We start from the raw sequence: 12,128 nt of genomic DNA on the forward strand, positions 1-12,128 counted from the left end.
TAAATGGGGGATGTAATAGCACATTACAAACAAACCTAACTCAATATAAGCTGATACATTTAAATAACTTACTATTAGTCTTTTATCACATAAAAATGTAGTTTTTTACTAAAGTATTACGAACCTTGTCACTGTCACTTCTCTCTTGCGGATTTGAACTATGGGTAATCGGCATTGACGATGCTCCCGGAATCACGTTATGCGGGTCAGCAATGTTGCCAATGCCATACAATCTACCCTTTTTATTTCCACCGACCGTTTGTGGCCACAATTCCATATCAAATTCAGGGTGTAAGCTAGTATCCTCTCCATATTTATCAACAACATATTTATCATATGTGCTCTGCGATAAAAATATAGAACAATTACTACTTTAAATTTTATAATCGTATTAGCAAGCAAGGTTTAAAAGGACGGAAACGAGTTTCAAGGCGTTTTCCCTTCGCCTCACGAGGCGTAAGCCGAGGCGAAACGAGGCGTAAGGCCGAGGCGGTATTAATAAATAAATATACAAATTATATACATACATATATGTATATTATAATAAAAAATACGACAGTTTAAACGGGTTAAATAACAGTCATTAAACAACTTAAACAGTCAAACATATTCGAAATAACATTAAAACTTAATAGAGCCATTAACAGCAGCAAACAGATTCTATACAACATTAAAATCTGAACTAAGCATCTGATTCAACAAAGAGATTCTCATTAACGGATTTTAATTTTAATCCGATTCTAATTAACAGCAGGTCAGCAGCAATCTAGATTTCATAACAGCAGCAAAATATTTATATTATAATAAAAATACGGCAGTTTAAACGGGTTAAATAACAGTCATTAAACAACTTAAACAGTCAAACAGATTCTAAATAACATTACAGCTTAATAGAGCCATTAACAGCAGCAAACAGATTCTATACAACATTAAAATCTGAACTTAGCATCTGATTCAACAAAGAGATTCTCATTAACGGATTTTAGTTTTAATCCGATTCTAATTAACAGCAGGTCAGCAGCAATATAGATTTCATAACAGCAGCAAACATATTCTAATTTCAATACTAAGCATATGATTTAACAAATAGTCTACAACTAATATCAAGTACGTTTTCTTGTCATTCCGCCTCAGGGCGTACGCCTCGGCCGTTTTTTAAAACCATGTTAGTAAGTGCTAAAAACATATATTTACAAAAGAATAAGACTTACATAAGCTTCACTCGCCCTCGTGTCAACCCAAGTCACATTTTGTTGCTGAATGGTGTCTTCCAACCAGTTTATCTAGGGGTCTGGTGTAACGCCCTGCGTTTTCAAACTTCCTACATTTAGAAACCTTACGTGAAATTCTAACTTTGGAAATCTTGTGTTCTTATAACCATTCTTTCATTGTAATCGTTGTAAAATACAGAACTTGCTTCGTAAATAAAACTTGTACATTACACTTTTTACCTAGTTAAATCATGTTTTATTTCATATTTCACCTTGTTACAAGTTAGGGGAAACATTGTTGCACATTATTACACAACTTAACTAACAAAATTACTCATTATAATGTTTTAAAAAAATAAAAAAATAAAGAAATATGGCAGCCCCAATTCAGCAAAATTCAGCCCATATCTTGTGGGCTAGTTTCAAGGTGTAACCCCTTCTAAACACTTCCAAAGCCCAACCCATTGAAACCCTAATCCTCCCCCCTATAAATACCACTTATAACCAGCCTCCCTACCACTTTTGCAACACTAAAAACTCTCAAAACATCCTCCAAACCGTAGCTGAAAGCAAAGGTTCGAGTAGATTGACACCCCTTCACGAAAATGAGCATAACTCACTCAATTCTTATCCGATTCACTCGATTCTTTTTCCTACTTGCTTGTATAATCATGGGGTTCGATTCCTAGACTTCTCCTTGGAGAAATCAGACCTGGAAATGCCCCGAAATAGTCCATAAACTTTCTGTTTGTTTTTATGTTCATCAAAAACTTGTTTAAACCTATGCAACTTGTGTCCAACACATCTCATACCTATGTCCTAATGCTTACAACTTATCCCATGGTTGGTTAAGCTTAAAAACAAGGTTGAGACATTTAAAATCAGAGGATTAAACCTCATAAACTTGGTGTTTTGTTTAGGGTTTTTAACCCACAAGTCATGTCAAACTTTGTCTTTGATACATGAGTGATTATGGAACAACTTGGGTTGTCCAAACATACAATCCTCACATGATTTGATGATTTCTCTTAGTTAGTGTGTATATTTCTTATTCTTTATTGTATGTTCATGACCCTCCTTGGTTGTTTTTTTTACATCAAGTGTAGTGGTGAACACATAGAGGTGCCTAAATGGAAGACTTGATCTTCCTACCTCCTACATGACTTCTATGACATTTAGAGGTACCAAAATGAAGATTTTAATCTTCTACCTCATGCTTGAACTATTGGACATATATTATATAACCTAAATATATTATTCGAATAATCGAATCTTTGATGATGAACTAGTGTTCATATGTCGGGGTACTAGATTACATCATCCTAGACTATGATAACTTGTCACGATTCTAATGGAACCTTGTTCCATGAAAACATCTAAACTCCTTCGAGTTTCCTAGTGTCAAGAACAAGCATCATATGTACTAAATGATTATTTTCTATGTTATTCTCATATCTTATTTTTATGTTGTTTTAAACACCGAATCTCGACTCTAAACATACTTGAACTTTAACCCTTATACATTCGGACTCTAAATCTCTACTCGTCAACAATTGGATAATCGGAAAACATATGCAAACTTTGTGAGTATACTCGTATCCCCCGTTTTTACTTTTATCACTTTTGGGGTGTAACATGTTTACCTATTGAAACTTACACATGAACTTTTGTCTAAACACATGAACATTCCTATAACATGCTTGTATATGTGATGGCTTGATACTTTAAATTTGGGTGATTCTTATGTGTAGAACTTATCATTAACTTCGTACGAGCCAAACCTTGACATATGTAGCGCTATAGGATTAACGACCCGCCTCTACTGAAACTTTGGTTATGTCATGAGCAAGTTGCGTTTTCTTGGTTTGATATGTTAGACACATGCCATATTTAATGTTTATCTTGAATCGCATGCATGCTATGAGGGATTGTTCACACTTTTATCTTATGCTATGTATGTACCAAACTTGTATACTCGCCTTTGCTTTTGCATTGAATAGTATTTTTAAACATGTTACAGGTTGATGATGATGAAACGAAAGAGGTAGCACGATGCCTAGATACACACTTTAGACGTTAGATTTAAATATGTTGTATCGAATTTTGGTTATGTTGGTTTGTTATTTTGATTAAACTTGTTGTTATTTGGGATCTTGTATTGATGACTACTTGAAGTTTGGAAATGAAATTTGGATTATTAAATTATTGTCACAAATAGCGTTATGATGTCTCGAGCAATCTTCACACTTCGTCTCATCCCGATGTTTCCGCCATTGGTTGGGGTGTGACAGATTGGTATCAGAGCCATAACTATAGGGAATTAGGAAAAGTAGGAATGATTTCACCTAGTCTATAGTTTTAGAGCCTTATTCGTATGCTTTGCTTGGACTACTACATGATACCTTATTTGTTACTTATTTATGCTCTTTTAAACATGTATGTTACTCATGTGTAATATTTGACATGTTATTCGTACGCATTAAAGCTTGTTCTATTATGTGTTAACACTTGTTTTATCATTTCATTATTTAACTACCATTCTTGATATGCTTTCTTATGTGTTTATACTTGCTTGTGTATTTCCTTCAACACACACTTCCCTCATGCATTTTACTCGATTATTCTAAATCCGACAACACTCATATTGTACAAATGAGACGAATTCACCAAAATAGGCGTGAAACCCACAATTTAGTGAACGACTCTCAATCTATCTATTCTTCTTTTTACACGAGATATCGCCATTGAGCTAGGAGTGAAATCCACATCTAAATGGCAAATCTCAAATTTCAAATTCTAGTGGACCCTCGTCAACATGTCGAAATTTAAATTTTGACCCGACGAGTACCAACCACACTTAGGATACGAAATCGTCAAGATAGGGGTGAAACCCGCACCTTGTCGACTAGTTCCACTCCTTGATTTTTTCATAAATCCCGCCAAGTCTCGAAATTTCGATTGATTTGGGACATGTAGTAACCGGAAGGGTAAATACCGTTAACCGACTTGTCGGCGAGAGTATTTTACCTATTAGGCCAAAGCATGCTCCTCAAATTCAAAAGACTTTTCGACCACTTTGGTTAGTCAAAGTTCCATTTGGAACACTCCAAACTTTGGTTAAACATGTGTTTCTATTGTTCATTTTATACGATGCAATCTTTCAACCTCGAGTTTACCTTTGATTTCTCTTTTCACACGCACAACATATCGAACCTTTTCGATACATTTATATATGCATGATTTTCATATAATTTAAATTCATATTCCTTGTAACAACTAGTGGAGAGGTATCATCGAGATTGGAGTGACTTCCTTACCTTGACGATTGACTCCACCCCTCTTCCCTTAAAACGACCTCACCAACGAGTTAGGGGTGATTCCCTTACTTAGGTGACCGTTACCCAAAACTTCTCTTTCAAAATATTTTATTATGCAAACCCGATCATGTTTTATACCTAAATCATTTATCATTATTCAAAATACCTACTTATAGCGATTTCAAAATACATTGTTTATCAAACGTACTTCTTATTCTACCATCCATTTTCACTCAAATCATATACACGAGATTCTTAATCATGTCTTTACCGTTTTACTACACGAATTTCCAAACCTTACGAAATGCTACCTATCAATTTAATCGGTCTAATGAATCTCTTGCCCATGAACTTTACATCTGATTTATTAACTGAAACACGTTCACATTATATCATCATACTAGAGACTTCCATTCTTAATCGAAATCAAACTAACCTTTCTCAATTACTTATAAGACCTCATAGATGTTATATGATCGTTTTACCAAATACTCTTTCCAACATCAATAAATCCTTTGTTAGAATTATTTTTAAACAATCACTAAGTTCTTTTACTAAATTTCTTTTCTAAGGGTCGACGTTTTCACAAGAACTTTCAAAGTTCAAAATTTCATGTTTTGATGAAAATGAAACAAACCCGTTATTTAAAAAAAAAAAAAAAAAAAAAACCTTCTCTACAACGCTTAACTCGTCATCCAAATTTCAAAACACGTGGGCTAGAAGACTTCATGGGGACCGACAATTTTCAACATACGTGAACTCCTTTTTTTTTTTTTTTTTTTTACAAAAGTAGCATTTCAATCATTACAAAATATGTTAAGCATGACCAATGAGTACTTTATGTTCCTTTACATATACAAACTATATTCTACCTTTCAAACCAAGCTCAATCTAATTTTGATTCGACAAACTCAACGTTTTGTTTAAACAACTATACATGCACATCATCATACACATTTTAGACGATATCTCGCGATAACATAATTTATATCGTTCGTATCTACATACTTAACCTTTTTTTTTTCTACGCAATGTCTCAACGTACACCATATACGCAATATTTATTTTTCATACCTACACCTATGTTCATACGTTTTATGCTTGTACTCATACACATACTACTTATACGTTTTACGCTTCTACTTGTACACATACTACTTACACGTTTTATGTTTATGCTCATACATACATGCGTATTCATACTTAAACTTATGCTCATACTTTCATCCTTACTCATGATTCGTACATTCGTACCTATACGCGAGCGTAATCCGAGGGATTCGCTTACGTGGGTCCCATACATGCTTAAACATAAACATGCTTACATATGACATTCTTCTACGTACACATTCTTATTTTCAAATTCATGTATACCTTGATTCATACATAACTAGTACAAGCTATGTGGATCATGCGACGATCAGTATAATCGCGGGTGCACACGGGATTATAGTGATAGGCGTATGAGAACCATAGAGTGTACTACTGTGTATGGTAAGACACGGAACGTAACATGACCCCGAGTAACGAAACGGACGTAATGTGGTTAAAACATGGTGGATACGCCGCTGGTACTTCCTATATATAAGTGTTTTCACCATGTTACCAAACTTTCGTAAAACGTGCCATGAGAAATTCAGTGTGTTGCAGACCTTTCGGACCTAATACAACTTCACGCAACTCACAAAAACATTATATCCGATTATTCATGACGAGACTTCATCCTTAACACACTACGTTTATCTATCCAACACTTATGCTATTCACATACTTGTACTCTTTAAGAGCCATTCGTTCATTCTATGCTCTTATTATTTTATACAAAACTCGTTCGCAATCCAACTTGTTTAAACATTTGAGTCCTAACTTACCTCATTATCTATAAAATAGCCTCCCTATTCTTGATTCTTGTGTAACTATACTTAGTATCTCTCTATTGCTTTATTTAAAGTAACAAACCTTTTCGTTCCTCTCAATAAACAGGTTTTACGAAAGTATGATTTTTTTATACTATCCTTAAAAACTTCCCCTTGCAAATCTACCTTGATGTTCTCCAAAATTTGCTACTTTTCAAAACTTTCAAACTTCTCAAGTTTCAATTCTTAATGATCACATTTATGCCAAAAACTCTTTCAAGCCTTCCTCTTGAATAAATTTCGGGACGAAATTTCCTAAAGGAGGGGAGACTGTAACGCCCTGCGTTTTCAAACTTCCTACATTTAGAAACCTTACGTGAAATTCTAACTTTGGAAATCTTGTGTTCTTATAACCATTCTTTCATTGTAATCGTTGTAAAATACAGAACTTGCTTCGTAAATAAAACTTGTACATTACACTTTTTACCTAGTTAAATCATGTTTTATTTCATATTTCACCTTGTTACAAGTTAGGGGAAACATTGTTGCACATTATTACACAACTTAACTAACAAAATTACTCATTATAATGTTTTAAAAAAATAAAAAAATAAAGAAATATGGCAGCCCCAATTCAACAAAATTCAGCCCATATCTTGTGGGCTAGTTTCAAGGTGTAACCCCTTCTAAACACTTCTAAAGCCCAACCCATTGAAACCCTAATCCTTCCCCCTATAAATACCACTTATAACCAGCCTCCCTACCACTTTTGCAACACTAAAAACTCTCAAAACATCCTCCAAACCGTAGCTGAAAGCAAAGGTTCGAGTAGATTGACACCCCTTCACGAAAATGAGCATAACTCACTCAATTCTTATCCGATTCACTCGATTCTTTTTCCTACTTGCTTGTATAATCATGGGGTTCGATTCCTAGACTTCTCCTTGGAGAAATCAGACCTGGAAATGCCCCGAAATAGTCCATAAACTTTTTGTTTGTTTTTATGTTCATCAAAAACTTGTTTAAACCTATGCAACTTGTGTCCAACACATCTCATACCTATTTCCTAATGCTTACAACTTATCCCATGGTTGGTTAAGCTTAAAAACAAGGTTGAGACATTTAAAATCAGAGGATTAAACCTCATAAACTTGGTGTTTTGTTTAGGGTTTTTAACCCACAAGTCATGTCAAACTTTGTCTTTGATACATGAGTGATTATGGAACAACTTGGGTTGTCCAAACATACAATCCTCACATGATTTGATGATTTCTCTTAGTTAGTGTGTATATTTCTTATTCTTCATTGTATGTTCATGACCCTCCTTGGTTGTTTTTTTTACATCAAGTGTAGTGGTGAACACATAGAGGTGCCTAAATGGAAGACTTGATCTTCCTACCTCCTACATGACTTCTATGACATTTAGAGGTACCAAAATGAAGATTTTAATCTTCTACCTCATGCTTGAACTATTAGACATATATTATATAACCTAAATATATTATTCGAATAATCGAATCTTTGATGATGAACTAGTGTTCATATGTCGGGGTACTAGATTACATCATCCTAGACTATGATAACTTGTCACGATTCTAATGGAACCTTGTTCCATGAAAACATCTAAACTCCTTCGAGTTTCCTAGTGTCAAGAACAAGCATCATATGTACTAAATGATTATTTTCTATGTTATTCTCATATCTTATTTTTATGTTGTTTTAAACACCGAATCTCGACTCTAAACATACTTGAACTTTAACCCTTATACATTCGGACTCTAAATCTCTACTCGTCAACAATTGGATAATCGGAAAACATATGCAAACTTTGTGAGTATACTCGTATCCCCCGTTTTTACTTTTATCACTTTTGGGGTGTAACATGTTTACCTATTGAAACTTACACATGAACTTTTGTCTAAACACATGAACATTCCTATAACATGCTTGTATATGTGATGGCTTGATACTTTAAATTTGGGTGATTCTTATGTGTAGAACTTATCATTAACTTCGTACGAGCCAAACCTTGACATATGTAGCGCTATAGGATTAACGACCCGCCTCTACTGAAACTTTGGTTATGTCATGAGCAAGTTGCGTTTTCTTGGTTTGATATGTTAGACACATGCCATATTTAATGTTTATCTTGAATCGCATGCATGCTATGAGGGATTGTTCACACTTTTATCTTATGCTATGTATGTACCAAACTTGTATACTCGCCTTTGCTTTTGCATTGAATAGTATTTTTAAACATGTTACAGGTTGATGATGATGAAACGAAAGAGGTAGCACGATGCCTAGATACACACTTTAGACGTTAGATTTAAATATGTTGTATCGAATTTTGGTTATGTTGGTTTGTTATTTTGATTAAACTTGTTGTTATTTGGGATCTTGTATTGATGACTACTTGAAGTTTGGAAATGAAATTTGGATTATTAAATTATTGTCACAAATAGCGTTATGATGTCTCGAGCAATCTTCACACTTCGTCTCATCCCGATGTTTCCGCCATTGGTTGGGGTGTGACAGATTGGTATCAGAGCCATAACTATAGGGAATTAGGAAAAGTAGGAATGATTTCACCTAGTCTATAGTTTTAGAGCCTTATTCGTATGCTTTGCTTGGACTACTACATGATACCTTATTTGTTACTTATTTATGCTCTTTTAAACATGTATGTTACTCATGTGTAATATTTGACATGTTATTCGTACGCATTAAAGCTTGTTCTATTATGTGTTAACACTTGTTTTATCATTTCATTATTTAACTACCATTCTTGATATGCTTTCTTATGTGTTTATACTTGCTTGTGTATTTCCTTCAACACACACTTCCCTCATGCATTTTACTCGATTATTCTAAATCCGACAACACTCATATTGTACAAATGAGACGAATTCACCAAAATAGGCGTGAAACCCACAATTTAGTGAACGACTCTCAATCTATCTATTCTTCTTTTTACACGAGATATCGCCATTGAGCTAGGAGTGAAATCCACATCTAAATGGCAAATCTCAAATTTCAAATTCTAGTGGACCCTCGTCAACATGTCGAAATTTAAATTTTGACCCGACGAGTACCAACCACACTTAGGATACGAAATCGTCAAGATAGGGGTGAAACCCGCACCTTGTCGACTAGTTCCACTCCTTGATTTTTTCATAAATCCCGCCAAGTCTCGAAATTTCGATTGATTTGGGACATGTAGTAACCGGAAGGGTAAATACCGTTAACCGACTTGTCGGCGAGAGTATTTTACCTATTAGGCCAAAGCATGCTCCTCAAATTCAAAAGACTTTTCGACCACTTTGGTTAGTCAAAGTTCCATTTGGAACACTCCAAACTTTGGTTAAACATGTGTTTCTATTGTTCATTTTATACGATGCAATCTTTCAACCTCGAGTTTACCTTTGATTTCTCTTTTCACACGCACAACATATCGAACCTTTTCGATACATTTATATATGCATGATTTTCATATAATTTAAATTCATATTCCTTGTAACAACTAGTGGAGAGGTATCATCGAGATTGGAGTGACTTCCTTACCTTGACGATTGACTCCACCCCTCTTCCCTTAAAACGACCTCACCAACGAGTTAGGGGTGATTCCCTTACTTAGGTGACCGTTACCCAAAACTTCTCTTTCAAAATATTTTATTATGCAAACCCGATCATGTTTTATACCTAAATCATTTATCATTATTCAAAATACCTACTTATAGCGATTTCAAAATACATTGTTTATCAAACGTACTTCTTATTCTACCATCCATTTTCACTCAAATCATATACACGAGATTCTTAATCATGTATTTACCGTTTTACTACACGAATTTCCAAACCTTACGAAATGCTACCTATCAATTTAATCGGTCTAATGAATCTCTTGCCCATGAACTTTACATCTGATTTATTAACTGAAACACGTTCACATTATATCATCATACTAGAGACTTCCATTCTTAATCGAAATCAAACTAACCTTTCTCAATTACTTATAAGACCTCATAGATGTTATATGATCGTTTTACCAAATACTCTTTCCAACATCAATAAATCCTTTGTTAAAATTATTTTTAAACAATCACTAAGTTCTTTTACTAAATTTCTTTTCTAAGGGTCGACGTTTTCACAAGAACTTTCAAAGTTCAAAATTTCATGTTTTGATGCAAATGAAACAAACCCGTTATTTAAAAAAAAAAAAAAAAGCTTCTCTACAACGCTTAACTCGTCATCCAAATTTCAAAACACGTGGGCTAGAAGACTTCATGGGGACCGACAATTTTCAACATACGTGAACTCCTTTTTTTTTTTTTTTTTTTACAAAAGTAGCATTTCAATCATTACAAAATATGTTAAGCATGACCAATGAGTACTTATGTTCCCTTTACATATACAAACTATATTCTACCTTTCAAACCAAGCTCAATCTAATTTTGATTCGACAAACTCAACGTTTTGTTTAAACAACTATACATGCACATCATCATACACATTTTAGACGATATCTCGCGATAACATCATTATATCGTTCGTTATCTACATACTTAACCTTTTTTTTCTACGCAATGTCTCAACGTACACCATATACGCAATATTTATTTTTCATACCTACACCTATGTTCATACGTTTTATGCTTGTACTCATACACATACTACTTATACGTTTTACGCTTCTACTTGTACACATACTACTTACACGTTTTATGTTTATGCTCATACATACATGCGTATTCATACTTAAACTTATGCTCATACTTTCATCCTTACTCATGATCGTACATTCGTACCTATACGCGAGCGTAATCCGAGGGATTCGCTTACGTGGGTCCCATACATGCTTAAACATAAACATGCTTACATATGACATTCTTCTACGTACACATTCTTATTTTCAAATTCATGTATACCTTGATTCATACATAACTAGTACAAGCTATGTGGATCATGCGACGATCAGTATAATCGCGGGTGCACACGGGATTATAGTGATAGGCGTATGAGAACCATAGAGTGTACTACTGTGTATGGTAAGACACGGAACGTAACATGACCCCCGAGTAACGAAACGGACGTAATGTGGTTAAAACATGGTGGATACGCCGCTGGTACTTCCTATATATAAGGTTTTCACCATGTTACCAAAACTTTCGTAAAACGTGCCATGAGAAATTCAGTGTGTTGCAGAACCTTTCGGACCTAATACAACTTCACGCAACTCACAAAAACATTATATCCGATTATTCATGACGAGACTTCATCCTTAACACACTACGTTTATCTATCCAACACTTATGCTATTCACATACTTGTACTCTTTAAGAGCCATTCGTTCATTCTATGCTCTTATTATTTTATACAAAACTCGTTCGCAATCCAACTTGTTTAAACATTTGAGTCCTAACTTACCTCATACTATAAATAGCCTCCCTATTCTTGATTCTTGTGTAACTATACTTAGTATCTCTCTATTGCTTTATTTAAAGTAACAAACCTTTTCGTTCCTCTCAATAAACAGGTTTTACGAAAGTAGATTTTTTATACTATCCTTAAAACTTCCCCTTGCAAATTACCTTGATGTTCTCCCAAAATTTGCTACTTTTCAAACTTTCAAACTTCTCAAGTTTCAATTCTTAATGATCACCTTTATGCCAAAAACTCTTTCAAGCCTTCCTCTTGAATAAATTTCGGGACGAAATTTCCTAAAGGAGGGGAGACTGTAACGC

The sequence above is a fragment of the Helianthus annuus genome, chromosome 6, assembly GCF_002127325.2.
Source record: "Helianthus annuus cultivar XRQ/B chromosome 6, HanXRQr2.0-SUNRISE, whole genome shotgun sequence".
Classification (NCBI taxonomy): Eukaryota; Viridiplantae; Streptophyta; class Magnoliopsida; order Asterales; family Asteraceae; genus Helianthus; species Helianthus annuus.